This window comes from Sturnira hondurensis, unplaced genomic scaffold (assembly GCF_014824575.4).
Source record: "Sturnira hondurensis isolate 20B ecotype Veracruz unplaced genomic scaffold, ASM1482457v3 Scaffold0021795, whole genome shotgun sequence".
NCBI lineage: Eukaryota > Metazoa > Chordata > Mammalia > Chiroptera > Phyllostomidae > Sturnira > Sturnira hondurensis.
This window is the reverse complement of record NW_028094426.1, coordinates 8,786,950-8,811,966: the sequence shown is the minus strand read 5'-3', so window position 1 is coordinate 8,811,966 and position 25,017 is coordinate 8,786,950. Positions and strand designations below refer to the sequence as shown.

Below are 25,017 nucleotides of genomic sequence, written 5' to 3'. Positions count from 1 at the left end.
TAATTCTCTGGCATTCAAATATGTACTTTCTTAGTTGAAAAATAAACTTATTTCTGCACCAAAAAAAGAGAAAAGAATAATCAAATTAGAGATTAATTGGGGGGGGAGGGGAAGCAGTATCATTATGCTAGTTTACTTTAAGTGGTAATCTAGGAACCAGAAATTTTGAAAGATGAATTAGAGACAACCATATTGAGGGAAGCTTTCAATATACTTTCTTAGCATCCCAGAGAATGAAGACCTAAAACCGTTGAAAAGCAACACATCCACCTTTAATTTCCATTGGACAACTTTCTCAACAATATCAATACTATTTATGACCAAAGACAGCCTCTCAGATATTACCTCAGTATCTCCTGGATAAGCTGGCGTAATTAAGAGTCAGTCCACCTGATATTTCCAGAGTAGCTAAGGAACAGGCACAGGTACTTGTTTTCCTCATAGTAGTTTGGCTATCAACTTGCATTCCTCAAAAACTTCCCAAGAAAAAGACAAATCACAAATACTAGCTACCACAGGGTATACATAGGAAGTTAATATGCAAGGAGAGAACAGGAGTCACATATCTCAGGACACAATATCTTACCAATCGCAACATACATTGTCAAAACCAACTGATACATTTGTTAGGGTAACCATATTTCTTTGGAAATTCTGGGGACTCATAATTGCATAAGCATCCATCCACAAAATTTTCATATCTTTGCACACTATGTTCAAAATTCTTTTTACATTCCCGCATGTAATAGAAGTTATCTAATGAAATCTTACGGTAGCTGCAGTCAGGCCAGATATTCAGGAAGTCCAGAAGAGGTCAGGGTCGAATAGGGCAGAAGAGCAACGACCCAGCTTTCCTGATCGCCTCCCTCACGTTAGAGACACTTCCAGAGTGAGCCAGAGAGCACAACTGGAAAGAAAGAGGATCAGAATTAATCCCGCTCTTGAAAAGAGTTATGTCTGCTAATGTGAATATATTGACCATTTAATTGGTTTGAGGCACCATACTAGGTCCCCTAAGAATTGTTTTTGAAATCCTAGATGGTATTGAAAAAGAATTCTGTCTCCATATGGAGTGCTGGTGCCAGAATCTGTATACAAATGAACTGTTTTTTATTCTTTCCCTTGCTTTCTCCCTCTTCCCAGTAATACCAGCATATATATTTAATTCAGAAAAGCATGCCTCGGTTTAAAGTCCTTATTAAAGCTTAGAAAAGATTACTGGTATATAATTCTGAGGTTCATAATTTTCCCTTAAATAAGCTATAGGTTAATGTGTAAACCCCCCCGTGGATTTTTCCCTTTGTTTAAATAATATCCTGTAATTCAAGCCAATATACTTTACAATAGCATGCTAAAAGCAAATAAGAAAGCAAGTTTAGCTTTAAATTAAGGTTTCTCAATCAGCATTTTTACTCACTCTGGATATTTTCTGATACAAAGCTCTGGTCTCTCTTTTCATGATGTTATTCTGCAGTGGTAAAGCAAGTAACCACAGCTTCATAATGCTAAGCACTCCAGTGGGAAACACAAACAGAGTGCATAAACCCAAGTATTCATTTCATGAGGTTTTATTAAAAGGCTTCACCTCTAAATTGAGCTGTCATACACTGTTGGGAAACTTTTTACCACAGTTTATTTTAACTATGTAAAACATTAAAGAAATGAAATTTCTTCAGCTTTTCATATAATGGGCATGACCTCTCTTACACACTACAAGCAATCTATACCGCATTTAATCAAATTGGCTGGAGAGTAAAATCAGGCCATATGTTTTCCCACTTTCCCCTATTTTCAGAAATGACCCCAACCTTTTAACATGCTGTAGACTTTCATGTATATCCAGCAAGCTCTTTGGCGTTCTTACTGAGAATCTATACTGCATGATTAAAAGATATCCTTCAGATGAGAAGGACATTGGATAATTTATAAATCATTCATTTATGACATAGCTTCACACAGCATTTTAAGGAATTGCATGAACTGCTTTTGCAGTCTCCGCAAATGTTGCTTTCAGTTGGCAGTGTCATAGGTCATTGCCGATTTTTTCCTAATGTAAGCAATACCAACTTTCTATTAAAATACTAATTTCCACCCTACTACGGTGTCTTTTGAAGTAGCATGTATATTAAAAAAAATCAAGTTGCTTTGAAATATTAAAGGAATATATTTAACTGAAGGATTTTCAGACAGGTTGTTTTTCTGTATTCCTGATGACAGAAAGATTTTAGCCTACAAAGTCAATAGTAAATTTTATTAAAGTCATTATTTTCCTGTTACAGGCCTCATGCTTTAAATAAACTACAGCTGACAATGCTGTCTTACATACTGTCATACTGTAAAATGTCCCCTCTTTGTTACCTCAGGGACATCTCATTTAGAACTTTGAAAGTGTTTTCACATTGGAGCTAGTCATTTGCAGAGCTGGCCTATGGCTGTGTTTAAAGGATGTGGTTGCTACTTCTCTTTTCTTCTGAATATTCTGGGGAAAGATATAAACTTGCCAACAGAACATTTTAAAGACAGAAATTAATGCTCCTTCTGCATAGATAACATATATTTTGATCTTTCCACATGAGTGTGCTCTATTTATGACATCGTTTTTCCAACTGTGAGTAAGGAGAAGCAGAGCACTGGACATCTATCTAAACTTAGGAATTTTAATTTCCCCACAAGCTTCGGTCTTGATGAATACCCCACTTCCACTGCACCATCTTCTTGATCAACATAATCTTGATTATATGAATGCATAATTGCTGGAAATCAAATAATTATTCAGAAACCATTTTTATGAAAATCAAAAGGAATATATTGTTTTGGAGCCATCACACATTATTATTCCAAGTCATGCCGACTTTAACTTCCCGCATGATACACATTTTCTCTCACCATCCTTTAGCATAGACTGTGTAATTTTTAAATGTATTTTCTTTTCCTCCTTTACCCAGCCCCCCATGAAGAGAACAGAAAAGATCAGAGAGAAGAAAAAAACCCAACAACTTGCCTTTACATTTGAAGTCAGATGTCATCAACGCCACTAAATCCGCATATATTTCTCAAGCTCTGTTCCAACGTTAAGATATGTCTACAAAGGACAGCTATACTGATCAGGACTATTGAAAGCAGGTGAAGCTTTAATGGCTAGATTCTCCTTTGCTCCCTTTGGAGAAAACACCAGAGCACCAGAGGCCAGATGTGCAGTTAACTGTCTGGGGTGGGTCCTCTCCTCCACCTTCCAAATCTGGCAGCATTTTACTTCGGCTCATGTGCATTCAGACCCAGAAGAGAAACGAGAAGATGTGTGTAAACCCTTGTCCTAGACTAATAATGGCTTGATCAATGGCAAGTCTTTGATTTCAAACCCAGTTCTCTCCTGTTTGATCTCTAGACAGTACTCTTTGCTGCTGGTCTGTGCCTACATTCAGAGCTTGTTGGTATGTATTTCTGTGGCCTTCTTGACCAAGAGAAATAGAAAGGAGACTACAAAATATTCTCCCTTTGAAATGTGAAATAATTCATTTTAATAACATACTGTAAATAAATAGCTAACAAGCGTCATTCCTCTAAAAGGAGAATTATTCTTTAATTAACAAATGTTTCTAACTTTGGGCAGTAGATTTTTTAGTATGATTCTGTAGTTAAGCTATGTTTAGCTGTTTTGTATGTAAATCACTCCCCCTCCCACTCCACGTACAGACAGGCACCCATTCCACGTAGACACACACACGTACAACACAACCCACGACCCAGTCAATGACTACAACAACACTGAATTTCTCCATGTTCCTGCTACATAGTTTAGAAGCCTGGCTAAACCTCAATCCCTGCAGTTCCCTATCCCACACGGTGCGAACTTAGATGGTATCAAGATGCCTGGTTTGTGATGTGTGTGTGTGTGTGTGTGTGTGTGTGTGTGTTACTCTTCACTTAAAAGTGCTTTTACCACATTTTCTTATCAATGGAAATCTTTCAAAATATTTAACATCAATTGCTTTAAACCTTCTGGCTGCAATAAGGCAAAAGTGGCAGGTGGCTGTACAGGGGGTAGAATGCATTTAGAGAACATCACTCATAGGGGTAAGGTGTAACAATGTTTAGAGTCCATTTTACACTTTCTACTGGCAAGAATGTGTTTCCGGGTGATGTGGGATTCTTTCCATTTGCCCACTGAGAACATTAGTTGCTTTACAGAGCAATGTTGTTATTTTTAAGGAAGATGGAAAAACGAAACATTTGAAAACCTTCTTAGCAATAAGGAGAGCTGAGTTCAGTGACGATAAATAAAGAGGGCAGAAGGATCAACTTAAAACCACAAATTACTGGGCCAGAAGAGATTAAAATGTTTCACCATTAGGCAACCTTTTTGAGGAGCAGAGGAAAAGGAACCTCATGCTTATGAAATAAGACTAATTAGGGAAAAGGAGAAAAACACATTATGCTTGGTACTTCAAATAAATTACATAATGTGACTAATGCATACTTGTTAAAGGGAAGACGATACTTTGATATTCAGAGCAAAAAAGAAGCTGTGACTATTGTTAATATAAACTGTAAGTCTCTAAAATCCACTGCAGTGAGAAGCTAGGTTCAGAATGAAACTAAACAAACAGTGCAATGGGCCTTCCTGTTTACTGTACGGTCTCCATTTCGGTTCCTTCATGGGAGGTGAGTAAAGGGCCTCCCTTCCTCCCACCTCTTCACATTCCTGGATCCACTGACAGCTGAGAACCTCGAAAGTCCACGCATCAAGCAAGGGAAGCTTTTACAAATTTTTTCACCAAAGGTAAAATTCCCGAAACTTACCACTCTCTAAAACACACATTACCTATATTTCAGACTGTCGTTGAAATTGGTTTAGAAGCTTTAGAAAGAAATGGCTGACTTTTAGCATGGAAACTATGCTTGTGTTCATGAGAAACAGTGGGAACTTGTACTGGATGGCAGTTGACCCACCATGACGATGGCACAGATTCTCAGAATTTCAGAGCTGGAGGGCAGGCCCTCTTCCCCTACTTATGAAGAACAGAGGCCCTGACGGAAAGAGGACGTGCCTCGGTGATGGGCGCCTGTCAGCGGGGGAATGGTTGGGGAAAACTTCTTCATGCATTGTGATCTCCATTTGGGGCTCTCATGGATAGGCGTTTACCCATTCTTTTACACGTGTGGTTTCAATATCAGTGTACCCGAAAGGTGAAGCTGTATACATGGCCCCAGAATGGACATTTCAGATTGCTTTAAGCAGAGAGAACATCGAAGGCTGGTGTCAGAATGAAAGTAATCTCTTGCCTGGAATTTTTTGTTTTTAATTCCAGAATGATACACAGAAGCAGGAATAGAAGGTCCCCCCTCACGCCTGTCTCTGTTTATACTGTGTCTAAATTACCATGCTTCACTGTTAGCCATCCTTCCTTCTAATTTTATTTATTTATCTTGGAGGGGAAGGGAAGGAGAGAGGAAGAGAAACATCAATGTATGGTTGCTTCTCGTGCATCCCCTGCTGGGAACTGGCCCCTGCCGGGAACTGGCCTGCAACCTNCGTGTGGTTTCAATATCAGTGTACCCGAAAGGTGAAGCTGTATACATGGCCCCAGAATGGACATTTCAGATTGCTTTAAGCAGAGAGAACATCGAAGGCTGGTGTCAGAATGAAAGTAATCTCTTGCCTGGAATTTTTTGTTTTTAATTCCAGAATGATACACAGAAACAGGAATAAAAGGTCCCCCCTCACGCCTGTCTCTGTTTATACTGTGTCTAAATTATAAATTACCATGCTTCACTGTTAGCCATCCTTCCTTCTAATTTTATTTATTTATCTTAGAGGGGAAGGGAAGGAGAGAGGGAGAGAAATATCAATGTACGGTTGCCTCTGGTGTGTCCCCTGCTGGGAACTGGCCTGCAACCCAGGAATGTGCCCTGACTGGGAATTGAACCGCGGTCGTCTGGTTCGCAGGCCCGCGCTCAATCCACTGAGCTACACCAGCCAGGGCTCAAGTTGTGTTTCTAATATCTTTGGGATCAGAGTAAAGAACATTGAATTGGGTGATTAATAAGTAAAAAAAATATTTATTTGAAAAGCCATGAAAAAGAGAAAAACATTAATTCATTGGCTACGTCTTTATGACATGGCTAATTTTACATATTATCATGAAACAATTGGCCATCAAGGCCTATAAGTATTACTTACTGGGATAGACAAAAATATGTAAGTACTATAACACACCATATGCGTATGTGTGTATATATAATGTGGAAATATTGCATGCTGTTTATACAAGGTAATATAATTAGTGCTCACTGGGTTACACAAAGGTATATAAACTCTAAAAGAAAATATATACAGACATTTTATGCTAATCATGGGAAATAATGTTTTCACAAACACGCAAGGGAGTCCCATTGGGAAATAAAGAACGAACAGTCTTCAGGGCCAGGGCCCACGAGTGCTCTGCACCCACCCTTCCATGCCCTGCTCTGCATACTTAAGTCTTTGGAATTTCCTGCCCAAATTGCCTTAACTCTGCTTCTGTCACCTGCAAGCCCCACTCCCTGAGGCCCAAACTTCCGAGAACAATTTCCATTCGTTATAGGTAGCTTTAAAGAGTTACCAAGGAGTTACTGTCTGCAGAGGACACGGACAGAGTTTGGATGTGGGTTCTATTCAGAAAAATGTGTATGACACTCTTCAAGGGAGAGGACAAAGCCCAGAGTTGGAACAGATGGAGACAGGTGGTTGGAAAAGAAAGAAAACTGAGCAGAACTGAAGAACTGAGAGTTGGTCTTCCTCATTCAGCCACACAGCCCTGCAGTGCAATCTGAGAGCTTTGGAAATTAGAACCTGGGCTTCCAGAGTTTTGCAAAGTACATTTGCCCAAGTAAGAAGGTAGGGTGCAGTCTACTTATGTGTATTTAGGAATTTGTTAGGTTTATATAGAACTTATATTATTGAGATGCATAGTATGTGGGTTTCACAAATGTTAGAGGACAGGCTGGTAATAAGTTGGGAACTCTATATCTTACATGTTAACCTAGACATGTCCCTCTTCATAGTTTTGGATATGATAGATGCACTTTAAATTTGCAGGTCAGTGTAGAGAAAGCCAGGAAAAGAACCACTCAAAATGATTAGAAGAAATAGTATCTTGTGCTCACACAAGATTGGGAGCAGGGACTATTCCTGTTAGCAGGCTGAGGATTTTATAACAATGACTAGAGTTCTCACAAAAGTCTTGTCTCTGTACTGGGTATTAATTGAACCCAAACTAAACATTGTTTTTAGAAGCCAGAACCAATGGTAGGAAGCTTTTTTCCAAATAACTTTTCTACACCCTGGAAGAAAGCTCAAGAATATTTATAGGGCCCTGGCTGGTGTAGTTCAGTGGACTGAGCACAGGCCTATGAACCAAAGGGTTGCTGGTTCCCTTCTCAGTCAGGGCATATTGCCTGGGTTGCAGGCCAGGTCCCCAGTAGGTGGCGTATGAGAGGCAACCACAAATTGATGTTTCTTGCCCTCCCTTCTTCTCTTTCTCTCTAAAAATAAATACATAAAATTTAAAAAAGACTATTTATAGAAATATAAAATATGTAATACTTTAAAATGTAAAATTCACAATATGTAGAATCCAACCCCAAACTAGAAAGGTGCAAAAAATAAATGAAAAATAAGACATATAAAAAAGAGCAAAACAAGTTATTTGCAATTGACCCAGAGCTGATATAAGTGTTCAAATTAGCAGGCAAAGGTGGTAAAGCAACTATTCTATCTGCATTCTACATGTTCCAGAAGTAGAGGCATGGAAATCAAACTTCTAGAGATAGGAACTTTGAGGTGAACAATAAACTCATGAAAGTAGTCGCAGATTGAAAATTAAAGAAAACATTAGTGAGCAAGAGACAGAGCAATAGAAACTTTACATAATAAAATAAAACAGAAACTATAATTTGAACAAACTGAACGAGCAAGCAAGATAGAGACAGACTCACAGAGAGCAGGTCGACAGCTCTGGGGACCAGGGTTGTGGGGGGAGGGATAGAGCAAAAAAGAAAACGGTATCACGGACTGGGACAGCCAGGTGCTGATTTCAGGGGAGGTAGACAGGGCGGGGACAGGTGGGAGCAGATTAAGGAAGATAAATGGTAAAGGAAAAACACAATAAAAATAAACTATTAAAAATAATAAATCATTAATGATCTGAGTGAAAACTTTGAGCACTCTATTGAATATATAACTGAGTCCCAGAAAGAAAAAAAAAGAAAATTCTTTCTTTTATGAAGAAAGAATCTATGTTTTAATAATATCAAGAATATTGTTTCTCCATATTTGAAGAAATAATGCACAATGATTTTCTGAATTTGATTAAAACTATAAACCAATCCAAAAGAACCTATGCACCCCGATGTTCATAGCAGCACAATTTACGATAGCCAAGAGTTGGAAGCAGCCTAGATGCCCATCGGTCAATGACTGGATCAAAAAACTATGGTACATTTACACAATGGAATTCTATGCTGCAGAAAGGAAGAAGGAACTACTACCCTTTGCAACATCATGGATGGAACTGGAAAGCATTATGCTGAGCGAAATAAGCCAGGCGGTGAAAGACAAATATCATATGATCTCACCATTAACAGGAATCTAAACAAACCAAACAAGCAAGCAAAATACAACCAATGACACTCAAATATGGAACAGGCTGTCAGGGCCCAGAGGGGAGAGGGGAGAGAATCATAGGGGAAAAGGGAATGGACTCACATGAACAAGTATAAAAGACACATGGACAATAACTAAGGGTGGGGGGTGGAAAGGGGAGGGAGGCGGGGAGCATGGGGTGGGGGGCGGGCAGGGTTGGGATTATAAGACAGAAACCTGTACTTGAACAAGAATTAAATAAAAATTATATTTAAAAAAAAAACTATAAACACAAAGGTCTAAAAGTTGAATAAATTCCAAGCACAAAATGTAAAGAAAACTACACAAAATAACATCAAAATCAAATTGCTCAAAACTGTTAATAAAAGAAAAATCTTAAAATCATCCAGAGGGAAAAGGACACGTTATGCACTGAAAAACAGACAAAGACAGAAATTTCTCATAAAAAATGATGAAAGTTAAAAAAGTGGAACCACATTTTGAAGTACCAAAAAATTAAAAAAAGAAAGAAAAAGCTCCCAACCCCATCAACTTAACTTCTATGCGCAGAAAACATATATGTAGAAAATAAAGCAAAATAAAGATTTTTAGACATAAAAAGGCAGAACAAATTTATCACCAGAAATTTCACAAGAAATCTCGAAGTTTTTCAGGCAGAAGGCAAATTATACATGATAGAAATATGAATCTACCAATATATATACCAATATATACCAATGAAAAACATATACCAATGAAAAACACCCAAAATGGTAACCATGTGAGTAAACATATATCATTTTCTTGTTATTGTTTAAGTCTTTCAAAAAGAGAACAAAAACACTAAACACAGTCGTCTGTGGGGAGTATATCCCAAGACCCCATGGAGGCCTGAAGTCGTAGATAGTCCTGAGTCTTCCATGTACTATATTTTTCTCTAGATGTACATACCCTTTAACCTAAAGGAAGCATTTCACAGATTCTTATTCTGAATTACATCCAGACTGCCAGAGTCACTTCTCTTGCATTTGGGGGTCATTGTTAAGTAAAATAAGGGTAACTTGAATGCAAGCAAGCACTGAAACACCATAGCAGTAGATCTGATGACTGAGACGGCTACTAAGTGACGGAGGGACTGCAAGCCTACGTAGGAAGCCTAGGCACAGAGGAATGATTCACATCTCAGGTGGGACAGACTTGGGCAGATTTCACCATGGTACTCAAAACAATGAGCAATATAAGATTTCTAAAGTGTTGGTTTCTGGAGTTTTGCATTTGATACTTTCAGGTCACAGTTGAACCCAGGTCACTGAAACTCCAGAAAGCAAAACCATGGATGAGGGGAACTACTGCAACTCACTTTTAAATGATCATTGAGAAGAAATCAAGAGGAAATTATAAAGTAGTTTAAATGAAGTGAAATAAACATACCACATGTGGAAATCTGTGTGATTCCTCTAAAGCAGTGTTTGAGGCAAATTTATAGTTGAAGTGCCTACATTAAAGAAGCTTCAAATCGATGATCTCACCTCTGCTTTAAAAAAACTAGAAAAAAATGACAAATGAAACTAAAAATGAGAAGATATAAATAAACCCAAAGTAACCAAAGAAAAATATAAAGATATAAATATCAAAGTGGAGGAAAGCAAAATTTAAAAAAGAAAACAGGAACACCATAAAGAAAATCAATTAAACCAAAAATTGATATACGAAGATCAATAAAATGAATAAACCTGTAGCCATACCCATCACGAGTAAAAGAGAGCAGACACATATCACTAATATGAGGAATGAGAAAAGGGACATCAATACGGAACATGCATAAAAGGATCCTAGGGGGAGATTGTGAATGACTTTATGTCAACAAATTTGCCAGCATATATAAAATGGAAAATTCCTTGAAGAATACTATCACATTTCACTAAAAATAAATTTAAAAATTATACACCTATTAAAAAATTAAAATTGTATTTAAAAACCTTGCCACAACAAATTTCCAAGCCCAAACTAAAGAGAATATGGAAAAGAAAAGTACAGCACATTATCTTTTATGAGCATAGATGTATTCTAAACAAAATTTTAGCAAGCCAATTTTAACATTATTTAAGAAGATAAACACCTCCTGACCAAATGCGTTTTATTTCAGGAATGATTTAACATTTGAAAATAATCAACATAATCAATGTAATTCACCATATGATAGATTGACAGATTGACAAAGAAAAATCTGATTGCTATCTCAACAGATGCAGATAAAGTAGAAATGAACCTGAAAAAATAAGTGCAAGACCTGGACATTGAAAACTATAAAACACTGCTGACAGAAATTAAAAAAAATAAATAATTGGAAAATATATCATATTCCTGGAGCAGGAGACAAAACATTAAGATTTCAATTTTTCCTAAAGTGATCTGTTGCTTCGGCACCCAATTAAAATCTTACCATGTGGTTTTGCAGACATTGGTAGCTGATATTGAAGGTTACGTGGCAATAAAAATGATCTTTAATTATATAAACAAATATAAAAAGAAAATCAAACTTGTAAGCCAAACAGTACCAGATTTCAAGGCTTTTCACAAAGTTACCATAGTTGAGATGTCGTTGTAGTTATATAATGATGAATAGATCAATTAAACAGAATAGGAAACAATTAATAGGTATATACATAAGATGAGCTAATTTTATGCCAGAAATGCAAAGGCAAATTGGCACTAAAGTAATTGGGAATTTGTATGCAAAAACGTGCCCTATAATCCACAGCTGGTACCACATACAAAAATCAACTTAAACGGAAGTATGAACCTGAATGCAAAACCTGAAAGTGAAAAACCTTTAGAAGAAAATGAGAAATTTTTTTCACTTTGTGCTAGGCAAATATTTCTTAAACATGATAACAAGAACACAGTTCATAAAAAATTACGATAAATTCAACTTCACTACAACGAAAAAATATCTTCTCTTTAAGACACTGTTGAGTCTGAAAAGGTAAGCCAGAGGTTGGGAGATAGTACTTGGTAAACCCCTATCAGATAAAGAACTTGTATCTAGAACTGGTATCTAGTTGTAAGAGAGAGAACTCTAACAATTCAATAATAAGGATATAAATAACCCCAAAGTTTGAAAAAACGTAGAATGATACTTTGCCAAAGAAAATATAAAGATGACAAATATGTATTTGAAAAGATGATTAATATCATTATTTACTAAGAAAAGAAAATTAAAAGTAGAATCAGTATTACCACATACATTCAAATGACTGACATTAAAAGGACTGACCATACGAAGCATTTAGGAGGCTATGAAACAACTAGAATTCTCATTCGGTGCTGGTGAGAAGGTAAAATGGTATAATCAATGTTGAAAACAGTTTCACATTTTATTTGAAAGTTAAGCACGTTGTCTATATGATCTAGTTACTCTACTCCTAGACAAATAAAAGCCTATGTCCAAACAGATACTTATACAATAATATTCAGGGCAGATTTATTTGTAACAGTGGAAACAACCAGAATGTCCATCAGTAGGTGAATGGATAAGCCACTCATAATATATCCACACGATGAAATTCTATTCAACAGTAAAGAAGGATAAACACATGCAACAGTGTGAAGGAGTTACAAAATCTTATGCTGAAAGAAGTCAAACAAAAAAACAGTATCTACTGCTGTATATTATTTCATTTAAAAAAATCCCAGAAGATCAAAACTGATCGGTCATGACAGAAAGCATATACATGACTCCTGAGGATGAGAACGGCTAAACAGGGAGTGATTATTGAGAAGCAAAAGGAATGATAGATAAGTTCAGTTTCTTGATTGTAATGATGGTTTCTCAGGTGTAAACATTTGTCCTAACTTAAAAATTGGAAAATTTAACTAGATATACATATATGAGATGACATACATAATATAGCTTATATACATAAGATAGTCTGTTGTATCCATTAGATCTCAGTGACCTGTTAAAAATCATTATCAAGATGAATTTTTTTCTTTTGCCTTTTTGTGTTCTTGAAAAGTCAAAATTTTGTAGAGTTATATCCTAAATTCTTCCTTAAGGACCTTTTCTTTCCAAGCTTATCAGAAGAATTCAAGGGTGTATATGGGGGAACCAGCAATTCTCACTGTTCTTATTGTTTAATTTTTATGTTATTATTTTGCCAGACACTGGGGTGTTTTATTTATACACTTTTATTTCATTTTCTTCTTCCTTTTCTTTCCTTGGCTGTACCTTTCTGCTTAAACTATTTTTCCCAATTCTCTAAGTAATATATACATTATACCCCCAATTTAGGTTACTTTGCATTACTTTTCCTGACCTGGGTATCAGATCAATAAAACAAAGTTTGGATTTTCTAAAAATTGCTTTACAAGAAAACCAATAGAGAAAACATAAATTCATGAAAAAAAGGCAAAGATAGGACTTCAAAATACAACTTTTATTATATTACCTAGAGAGTGGTTTAGCGTATAGAGGTTTCTGAACACATGAACCTGTATCTCTTCACTGTGAGCATTGTTCAGTTTAGTGAGTCTTCTAAAGTGAAGGATTATCACTACGCCATTATTAGTACTAGCTCTGCTCTTCAAAGAATTTTGACCTTTTCCTGTTCGATCCTATATCTGCTTTTTCACTACTGGCCATGTGACTTCCAATCATTTGATGCTCTCACCCTAGGAACTGTCTACCCAGGTCTGTGTCTCTATTTCTATTTCGAATGTAGATCATCTATTTATACTCTGAGTCTCAACTGTAAGTACGTACTTTTTGGTAGTGTACAGTGATGGGCATAACCTATATCCATTGTATTTATACATTCTTCCCAAATCACCTTGCGGTTCCTATTTGTCCTGGCATTCTCTAAAGATGTAGACATCTCCCTATTTAAATGAAGAACATTAACAATAAAGGTCCACAATTTTTATATAGACAAACACTAGTACTCATTTACACAATGATCATGAGGAATTTTCCAAGGAAAAATCTTAGGCAATATTTTGCTTTTACTGATTAGTTAAATCCTCCAACGGAGGCAAAATGGTTTATAAATGTAGAAAGACCTTGATTTCATTAGTGTACAACATGATATATGGTACCCTAGCAAGTACTAAAAGCTCTAGTGAATTCTTTCCTTTACCTTCATCCTGCAAGTGTTGATGAAAGTCATCAATTTGAAGAGAAGTCATCCCATGCAACTTAGTTTACATTTCATATGAAATAATAATATAGAAAGGTTTGTCTTCAGATCTCTTAGCATTTTAGGTAGGCATATGACTGGTGATTGGCTATTTCAAGTCTCAAGTGATAAATTTGAGTCAGAAAAGCATTAATGAGGCTATTTGAAAATGATCACTAAGTGAGGAATATGTGCACACATTCCCATAGTAATTTGTTCCTATTTATCATCTGGACATTTCCATCATGGTCTAAGTATCATCCCAGAGTAATACCATGCAACCTAGTTATTCTCATTTAGAAATTAATTAAAGCCAGCATACAAAAACACTCCATGAATGCCATTCACGGATAGTTTCTCCTAAGCTGCTTTTGTATTTGTATATTGTTATTCTAATACTAATGTCCATTTTACCAGTTCTTTTAGATTCCTGGTTTAGGTCAAATGCAAGTAAAAAAACTGCCTCAAATCAAGAAAAAATATGCAACAATGATCTCAAAGGTACTAAATACAGATCAAAATGATTTAGGAGACTACTCAATTATAAATTTATCAAGAATAAGTCAGTATGAATGCTGAAGATTATTAAGATATCATTTTAACACATACAATGCCAATTTACAAAATCCACTGAGACACAGGTTTTAAATTAGCAATTTGTTTATCATCATCAAAATTTAGGTGGTAATTATTACATTTGAAACATTTACATTCAGTTGTGGTTGATACAAACTTGCAATGTATTATCAATAACCAATATGGTAAAATGAGCTACTAGGTTAACTAATTTTTTGAAGGCTTTAGATGAAAACTTTTTCTGCTACTTTTGCATACATTTAAAATTCAGGCAATTTTAATATTGACTGCTTATAAGTTTGTAGCTCTTCTTTGAGCATCCTTCTCAATTTCCTATTTTACCCTGTATTTATCAGCACACTTAAAATTTTACAAATAAGTACTTTAATGTGGCAAACACCAGACAAGTCTCCATATAATCCAGCATTGCAGCAAATCATCCGTGGTAGGTTGGTGAGTACAAATGTAATACACTAGTTATTTTTTATGATATTGAATTCTACTTAAGGCACTTACGTTTTTGGCATTTCCTTCTGATGGATTAACTCTAAAATTGTTTTAAATACTACTTGGCAGGGTGTTGTAATTAGCTAGGCCAACTTCACTTTTGATCTCTTTTGTCAACACCGAGGCAAGGGTTATTGATACCTGTTTTCTCAGACTTCCTTACAGGTAGAAGTAATCTTATTACATATTTTTAGACAGTGAGACATAAGTAGAAATCTGGTATTTTTGTAATTGCCTGATAAAAGGGTCAGATTTTGTTGCTTCATACTCTCCTTTCTTCCTGCCTTAATTTGTACGTGGAGCTGCAGCACACTTCTTGTAATTACGAGGCTAAGCAACAGGACGTGCATGAAAGATCAATATACACTGAGGACGGTAGAACAGAAAGGTATGAAGCCCCTGCATCATTAACGGCACTGCTGAATCTTGGCACCTTAGCTTGCTCTCCCAGACTTCTTGCAACATGAGATAACTAAACGTCTTTATTACTTAAATCTTTTTCTGGTTACTTTTCTAATACGGTGGGCAATGATATTCTTAATACCATTGTTTGATTTTTTAAGTAGAGAAGCTTCTCAGATAACTATTTATTAATAGGGTGAGTGGTCACATATACAGTTATTTTGACATAGGCCGTAGAAATATTTATTAGTCAGGAATATGCTTGGCCTGTTAGTTGAAAGTGTATCATTTGATAAATGGAAAAGCAAAGAGTTATTTGAAGTGTTACTTGGGAACGCACATTATTGCAAAGAAGAAAACCATTAGAATAATTGCTGAGCAAGTAGTAGATGTTGTACCACATTATGTAATAAATAATTGGTGAAAAAATAATAGATGTGGTACAATGTTATGGAATAAATAATTTAATGGCGGATATGACTATTAAATGACAAATGGAAATAATCAAAGACAAAATGACTAGTTTAATGAAAAACACGATTTTGTGTGTTTGACCAGAAGTTTAGTATCAATGTTGGGTACTTACTCAATTTCATTGAATTTGGGAATAATGTGTAGAATAGGCTTGGGAATGTGGTGAAAATGTTGCTCCTGGACATTTGTTGCTGATTAGAAGTGATTCACAAATTTAAGGCTCATTGGAATGTCGATTATGTCAAAACATGCCAGATACCGTAGCTGCAAAACAATTTAATTCATGCTTTAAATGATAAAAGACAATGGGTATGCATTATTTACCCTTCTTTCATCATAATTCATGAAACGTATGCTCGCTGAAACTCTAATTGCCTCCTTGTTCATTAGGATAGCATTGCATGTGAGGAATCATCACAACATGAGCTTAGGTACTGATACCAATAAGACAGCCTATCTGAACTGCTGGGTGTGAGCTGTTCCCTAACAGGAGGGGCCATGGGGGAACGGGGAGCTGGGCCATGGGAATGGAACCTGGGAGCCACTTGTGAACCAAGTCACCTTCCTCCAGACAGAGGTCAGAGGGCATTGTGTGCAGCCAGACAATACCTTTACAAACCATCTGGGGCCATGGCTACGACACTGAGTTTCACTTTTGTGGGTGAGGCTGTGTTGCCCGGGTAGTGGAGGGCATGCCTTGCAGATGCTCACTGCCTCTGTGGAGGTTAACTTCCTGGCTGCAGAAGACCCATCCCTCCTGTTGATGTCACCCTCAGGGCTGCCTGAGAGGCTACCCTTGGCACTGCATGAGAGGCCATAGACAATTCCCAGGATCCCTTTAGTTATGCTTTTGGTTTGGTGGCTCTCTGGTGGTGGACCCCTAGTGTGGGCAATTTGTTCATATGGGGCCTAGAGCATGGGAGGTGTGGAATTGAAAGACTGGAATAGGAATTTTCCCATTGGCCATGATGGTGGCTGGGGGAGGTTCTTACACTGAACATGTGCAAGGCTAGCAAGATAAATGGATACTGGGAAAAAGCCCTCTTACTGCTTGTGGTACCAGAGTTGGGGTGGGACTAGGGCAAGGCAAGCCCAAGTGCACTAGAAGTTAAATGGTGGCAGGGGGAGGTGCTGGACCAAAGATGCCTGTCAATCTAGGCAGGGCAAAGAAGGGATTGGGTAGGAGGTGGACAACCCAAAGTGCATACAAGTTTAGGAAGTTAATTGGTCATCCTGAGAAAGCACCGACACCACCCCACACCTAATGCTAATGTAAATCCAGTTGTGCAAAGAAATGCTCTCTCCTGCTCAGAATCTACACTCAGACGGTGCATTGGCCTGTCCTCTCCACGGAGCAGGCAACCTTAGCAGTCACATGGCTCATGGCCTCTAGAAGAGAGTCTGTCTCTTGATCTCTCTTGCTGACATGGTGGGCCATTTGCTGGTGTGTTCACATGATCTCCAGCCCAGGAGCATAGGACATTTTGGTCCTAGCAACCGCATGGCCAGTGGAGTCTGCAGCCAGATAGCAGCTGAGAACAAGATAAGTTACCTAGACTACCACTTAGCAACTGCCTCAGGCTCCAAAGGAGAGCACTTTAAAGCATGACAGGACTCTGGGTACTTCCTTTTGTTCTGGATTTGCTGAGAATGGCTGGATTTTGTCTGGGTTTTGTGGAAAAGATGAGCTTTGAGGTGGGAAGTCCCTCATTCTCCCAGGTTCAGCATCCGAATAAAAACCTCTTTCCTTTCTTGCCAGCTTCTATCTCTAGAGTTTGCCTTTAATAGAGGCAGGCAACAGAACCCCCATCTGAACTTAAAATGAGAACTCCGTTGAAGTCTGTTTAGTTTTTAAATGCGCAGAAAATAATCCAATGTGGATGATTTGTTTAGACCAATTTCAATTGTGTTGCAACTAACCTCAGAAATTACCTAAGTACCACTGTTGTAACATTTGATAGAACTTCTGGCACTTAAAGATGGACTGATACCTCACATCAACATCTGTCTACTAAACATTAAGCAACTATTAATGGCTATGACCAGTGAGAACAGATTGAGAGGTGAGGTCAGTATCAGAACAGCTGTGCATACATTGGAGAAGGCATAAAATTAACAATGTCTGAGGTGTGTTGACTGCCCACTGCAAGCACGTTTCAGACTGCTACAGAGAAACGTGTTAAAATTCCAAGTATTATACGCATGTTATGTGAATCTTGGCTTCCTTCATGGTCATCTGGAAGTGGCTAAGGTGGAGGAAAGAAGCAAACAATTCAATGTGGGTATCAGTGGTGGAATCCTAGTCAATAAATTTCACCTTTATCTTTGTCTAGTGTGGTTCCTAAAATTCAGATTTTAAATTAAGAAAATTATTCCTCTTAGTTATTTCAGAATCTTGGAATCCAACAATGCATCCCAAATCACACTTTTACCTTACTAGACAATTTGATAGATAGCATTTACAGTTTATATAATTATTCCATTTTTAAGAATTTTAATTCCTAATCTATGAACTGACATGTACTTCCCTAGATATAATTAGGAAATCAGGAAAGACTAGAATCAAGGTGAAAATCAATAACAAATAGCCAAATAGCATGGGGCTTTTAGAAATAGAGCCGTGGGGCAAAATGGTCCTGGGAGAGGACACACACATATATTGCCATGTGATTTAGTTAGGAGAAACAGAGACGTTCAAGAGAGCTTGATAGAATGTGCTTTGGCCTGGAGTCACTCAGCAAGTACATTCCCTTTATGTTCTTGGAGAGTGGAGAGAGAACTGAGAAATCTGAAATAGGAATGAGGCCACTATCTTTCTAGGACTACAATAGGCCACACGAAGCACGGCCTTCGAATTCTAAAGCCACGGAGTCATGAACTTTTGATGAAGACAAAAATGGGTAAACTGTCTGATGTTGCAAAAGTTATCTAACACAAAACGAAGAGTTTATAAGTATATTGTGGGACTAGAAGTGGAATGAGATAGTGAAGTGAATTTAGTCATCCAAGTACGGCTCATTGAAATTAATCATACATTATTTATTAACATGAAGATATATGAACTGGTATTTGGCAATTAGTGAGTTTTCTTTATGGTGCTATATTAGCGAATATACATTTTTATTGAAATTTAAACATTTATAGACTTTCATAGATATATTCAAGATCTTTAGTCTTCTAAACCTATTTTTCCTATCAAGTCCTAAATATCTCATTTGCAAACCACCTGCTGAAAGGTTGCTAGAAATCCAGTTGCTGTGGTTTAGAAATGATTGATACTATCAACTTTGAGGCATCATATATTGCTGAATGGGATATATTCATATTAAAATTAAATATTGACATATATATGAATTCACATATACCGTTTATATTATTTATTGAGCTGGATCATCCAAAATTTTCTTTAGTTATTCCAAAAGAAAAAAGTTGAGCATGCGAAGGCCGACCGATGTATGACACTTCCAAGTAAAGACTTTAATGTATGTTCCTTTAATAGCAAGAACTATTCTGCTTCAGTCTCCTAAGATCATTCTACTTAGGCTAGAACCTGTTTGCTTAATCAGTAGATAAAGTATTAAGTGGCCTTTAAAAAAAAAAGCCAGATTTTGTTTTGGTGGGGAGGCAGAGTAAAAGGAGACAGAGCTTAATTAACCAGACTGACAGGCTCCATAGATCTCTCAAGTGTTTAAATTAAGAATTGCAAGTTCTTGAAACTTGACAAGGCAGGCAGGGTTGTCACCGCTGCTGTCTGAAGGAGAGGTAAGTACAGATTAGGCTTGGCCTATCTCTATCATAATAAGCATTTCTCCAGGATCTAAGAACTTCACACTGTGCACAGACTTGGTGGTTGTCTTTATTATTGGAAAATTAGAACGATAATTAAATTCTCACCATATTCAGATATTGTCCGTCTAGCAATAAATATCTGTTATTGGACAGAATAGCAGCATCATTGTAATAAATACCTATACACAGAGAGAGGTACATTCCTTCATTAAAAAGAATGACTCATTTGTACTGTATCCTGGCTCTCAGGTTGAGTGTATTCACATCAGAGATTGATGTGCACCAAATCACTGGATGAAGTGCTCAGGGGCTAGTGAATGTTATTAGCTCCCATCCACCTGGTCAGAGCTTCCCTCTGGAATGAGAGGTATCCTTTCTGTTATTTATTTTCTCCATGTGCCAATATTCACAAGCATAAATATATACATATGCTTGGAGCATGTTCTACTACATTCGACATCTGGCAGGTCTCCATTATGAGACTTTCGATGCTTCCAATGAGTGATAAAATGAAATTACAAGAAGGAGGTGAGGGTGGGGAGTAAATAATGCAAATTACGACCCATGAGTCTTTTCTTTTGAATTAGGCAAGTATCTCAAGTGCATATATTCTATAAAACATCTAATTCCAATCTTTAAGCAACTCCTGTTTACATGCTGGTTTCTGGAGGATGAAAGGCATTTGGGTATTAGAAATACACCTTTCAGATATTTGTGTGTTGATACCTCCTTGCAGAGAAAGCTTTTTTTCTAGGCTGACAGGAAACAATGGCCTAAGCGCATGAAATATTTTAAGGTATATGCAGACTGGACACATACTTTATATTTTAAAAGAAAAAAAAACCCTTGATTTTCAAGAGGAAAGATGTTTTGGCTTCCTCTGTCACCTGGCTGAAGAATAAAAAAAAAGGAAGAGGAAAAAAAAGTTACTGTGTGCAGTTAATATCGAACAGCAGCCATCTCCAGATGATCCCTGCTGCATCCAATTTCTGCCAAAATGCTTTCTGTTAAACCTCCATCAAACAGACACACGGCGCACAAAAGAAAACCTCATCACCAAGGGAAACTAATCCACCGGTGCGCAATGTAAGCCTGTCAACTTTTTATTATAAGAAGTCATCACTCATTTCAGTGAAGATTAAAAGTATGACTAAATTGAGAAAATCCTCTTAGCCATTTGGAATTTTAATAGAGGAGAAAAGGGGGTGAGTAAAATTTAGACTCTATGTGTGTGTGCCTGTGTGTGTATACATATATAGTGAGGCAGTGTGCATACATATGCACATACACACAGTACATACATGCCTGTGTATGCATGCATGCCTGCATGTAGCAGCATCTGTATATATACATTAATTGGATGAGTGCTGATAATTATGTCTATGACTTTCGCCTCCTAAGGAGGAAAAGCTACCAAAAATTCATACATAAACATGGAGCCTCGTAGTAGGTTTTCTCAGTTACGACAGACAAACAGTTTCTGATTCAGAGGAGCTTAAGAGATAAGAATGGAAAATGAGTCCTCGCAGCTTTAATTACATCGCCACTGGCAACAAGGTGTCACCATGGCAGAATGACAATTGCTTGTACTCAGAGTATAGATTCAGGGTCAATATGCTATTTCATCCTAGAACACCAGAGCAGATGAGCACCATGTTGTTTCTATATTGGCCTTGCAATACTTCATCCCTGCAGGTAAAGTTAGTCTGGTATGCAATTAGAATTACAGGAGACATATGCGTCCATAGTTACCTACTGCTGGGTTTTGAAGATTACCCTAAACGTGGTAGGTTTTACTTAAACTATCATTAAACGTGTGGGTAATCTTTTATATTTAATGACCATAATCATCTTTCCCTTCCAAAGAGTATTAAAGCACGAATATTTCTCCAGTCTGAAGTGTGAAAATGATCAGCTGTTATCCCTGGGTATCAGTTACCTTGTAAAAATTCACAGGAACTTTATATTTGTGTGACTCCTCCCATGCCTTGGTGTACGCGCCCCCCCCTCCCACTTTTGCAGCACAGGAATAAGGTCACACACGTTACACATTTGGTTATTAGCCTCCAGCAGTAATCCTCAACCTAAGTCCACATGATCATTGGAGAACAAACAAGTCTTGTCACTTGCCAAGAAGATAAACTACAACTATATCTTACCTTTATGCGCTTACACAGACACCATCTGGCAGTGAAGTGAGTTGGAATTCTTTCTGCAAATCACTAAAGACCAGGTACAACCAGGAAACCTGCCTCTTACAGCAGAGCAGAGCAGTGATGCTGATACCTTTGGAGAGGATGGGGAACCTGTCAGCAGTTTCAGCGTCTTCTGGCCCTTTGATTAAACTCTTCCCACCCCCACGCCCACTCCCAAACTAGCTAAGCCCTTTCCTATTCAAGTAGTGGTAGACAACCACTGAGCTGTTGCCGCTTTGAGAGCCTACTTTACTTTCCATAACCTTCCCTTCTATCCAATGAAAAGCAACTGTGGCCTTTTACTAAGTAAATGAGCAAATATTTTCCCAGTGTTCACCAGGTTAGATCCCCATTTAATTAAACTGGCTCATTATGTCCCTATCTGATTAGCAGAGTAGAATCAATTATTCAATGCACAAACATGGCTGCAGGAGCTAGAGGTGTATACAGAGTTGTTCATTTAATTCCAAGGACACTAATTAGGTACAAAGCAAGCAATAACTTTAACAATTGCAGGCACAAGCATACATGCAGTATAGGACAAGGGAAAAAAAAACAGGCCTTCATTTTCTTAATAAGCTGGATTCTCTTCCCCCTAACAGGGTCAAGAAAAAACAGAAAGCGAGAGAGGATGAAATGTAGATCAAGAAAGCTAAGCATCCAGGAAATAACCCTTGGGATTTGCATATGTAATGGTGTGCTGCTACTTTTGTACTTTATAATCAAACAGTAGGCAATTATCCAAATTATTGACAGCAGATTTCTCATTTCAACTGCAAATTAAGGCCATTAATAAAGCTTTCTAATGCAAAAGTGACTAATTAACTAATGGAATGGAACTCAGAAGCTGTGATATCAAAACCAGTCCACCACATATTGTGGAAACACAGGGGAACTAATTAGTTTAATTATCAAAACAGCTAATTAAAATTACACAGTTGCCTAATTAGTTCTTTGCAATTTTTTCTCTGGTTTAATTGACAGGATGGAGTTAAATAGGTAACCAGTCTCAAAGAGGGAAAGGGAAAGAAAAAAACAGGAATAGCTTTTGCTGAATATTTTAGCTGATCTTATCTCATTCATGTGGCAGACCGGTAACAGGAAAATAAATGACTCTCATCCTTTTGGTAAGCAACTCCAAATTTTCCAGACATAAATCTGCCCTCGGAGTAAGCTATCTCAAAAGATTTTCATGAAGTTAAAGGGCTGGGATGTCTTGATGCCTCCGAAAGGTCAGGGCAAACACATATTTTGGAGGAGGACAGCATGTGGTTATTCTTCAGGAAGTTAATTTTTCACTTAGTTTAATTTATACTGTGCGGTATGTGCGGTTCCCTAATCACAGCCAGGGGACATGTAAAAATGGCCTAGACAGCAGAGACCATGCTCAGCCTGAGTGCTGGCGGCTGTGGGGTGGGATCTGAGGTTCAAAACAGGTGCTTTGCCATGAGGTCCGAGGACTTTCTGAGCCAAATTCTTTGATTCTGACGAATAATAATCATAATGATGAGTAGTCGTACTCATGGGCTCTCAGGGACCTTTCTTCCACACTGCAGAGGAAACACAGCCAAAGTAGGCTTTCCTGGTCATTTCAGCACTTTCAGTGCTGGTCAGCACCCACCAACCCCAAACCTGGCTTGCAGTGAGTGGTTTTGGGGATTATTAAAATCACAGACATTTTGACTGGTGAAGAGCTAAAGAAATCATAGAGCTTCTTCTTCTATGTTTAAGTGAATTAAATAAAAATGTGCCCTGTTTTCTGATGCTCTCAGAGGATATAGAGCAGTTACTGGCCATATATGAAAAACATTTCAAAATAATATTTAAACATACAGTATCTCCCATTTGGCTTTTTGTCAATGAAGGAGAACAAGTGAGCAGGTGACAACTACTGTCATCAACAACTTTAGTGAAGCTCTTATTACTCAGTACATAGGTCCTGTTTTATAAGCCTATAAACAAATCTTTGTCACTGTTTTCTGCCCCATGCCAGCTTTGTATTTAATACCATCAAAATTCTGGGTGTAGTTGGGCTTAGAAAAGTGAGGTATAGTGAACAACTAGGGTCTTGCTATCCCTAGTTGTTATGCCTTTACCTTGATTTTTTTGTTTTGTTTAGCACTAATTTTTAATTTTATCCATTGATTGTGAGAACTAATGACACATCTAAATGTGAAAGAGCACAATTTGTGCTTAACAACAAGAATTATGTACTTAAGACATTATGCTATATTGATATATACAAAATAATATGTATAACATGTATCTGAATGATGAAGCATAAAATAAAATGAGCATTCATAAATCCACCATTCAGGTTAAGAGCTAAAACGTGACTGATACCTTTGAAGTTATCTGTGTGCCAGCCAGACCTAGTCCCCTGACTTCCCACTCCACCCCAGTCAGTTAAACACTACACTGGATTCAGTATTTATTATTCTTTTACCACATTTGTATTCACCATTAAAATGGATGATTTAGTTTTCTTGAATTATATAAACATAGCACAGTTAAGTATATTGTCTTCAGGGCTTAATTTTTCATCTCACATAACTTTCCAAAGACTTATTTACATTGCTGCATATCATATTAATGCATTTACTTTCGCATTGCATAATACTCCTGTGCATGGATAGACTTCATGTATCCATTCCTTTGTTGATAACTTGGAAAACAATTTGGCATTATCCTAAAGCTCAACATGTCCATATTCTCTAATCCAGCGATTCCATTTCTGGGGCAAAAAATCTTGTAAATGTATGCTAGGAAATAAATAAAAAAGGTGTTTGTTCTAGAATGTTTATAAGACCTATATTCCTTAATTATTTTATTATTTATAATTAATCTTTAATATTTACATACAGTTATTACCCTACAGGATCAGTAGTGTGAATAAGAAGGTAAAGAATGGCTTTAGAGATGCCCTATAGATGAAAATAATGATTACTACAATGCTATCTAAATTATTTAGTATTCAGTATTCTTTTTCGAGTACTCCTATGTATCAAGAACTGTTCTATTTACAGGGAACATAACAGAGAAGAAATAGATGAATTGATTATTATCTTGAGATTAGGTAGTGATAGTACTATATATAGGTAAGTAAAAAGCAAAATAAAAAGATGGAAAGTAACAGGGCTTCTAAGTTGGAAGGACTACCTCTGTGAATAGGTGGCATTGGCCCAGAAATGTCAACAGAGGCAGGAAAGAGGTCTTGCATAAATTTCAAGGAGAACATTCTTGGCTGACCTGCAAAGACCATAAAACAGTAGTA

At 37.2% G+C, this 25,017-nt stretch overlaps 1 protein-coding gene across 2 annotated transcripts in view; it reads right to left on the bottom strand.

Annotated features, from left to right (window-relative positions):
• The window catches only part of LMO3 (LIM domain only 3), a 222,481-nt gene that overhangs the window by 169,856 nt on the left and 27,608 nt on the right, over positions 1-25,017 (bottom strand). Inside the window, exons 2-5 of one of the 2 annotated variants that reach the window (XM_037033847.1) lie at positions 21,708-21,834; positions 15,872-16,023; positions 13,389-13,504; positions 772-907 (exon numbers count right to left, since the gene is read on the bottom strand). The gene's annotated coding sequence lies outside the window, so the exon portion shown is untranslated. The remainder of the gene's footprint in view (positions 1-771; positions 908-13,388; positions 13,505-15,871; positions 16,024-21,707; positions 21,835-25,017) is intronic. The other variant, XM_037033848.1, reaches the window with a different exon arrangement.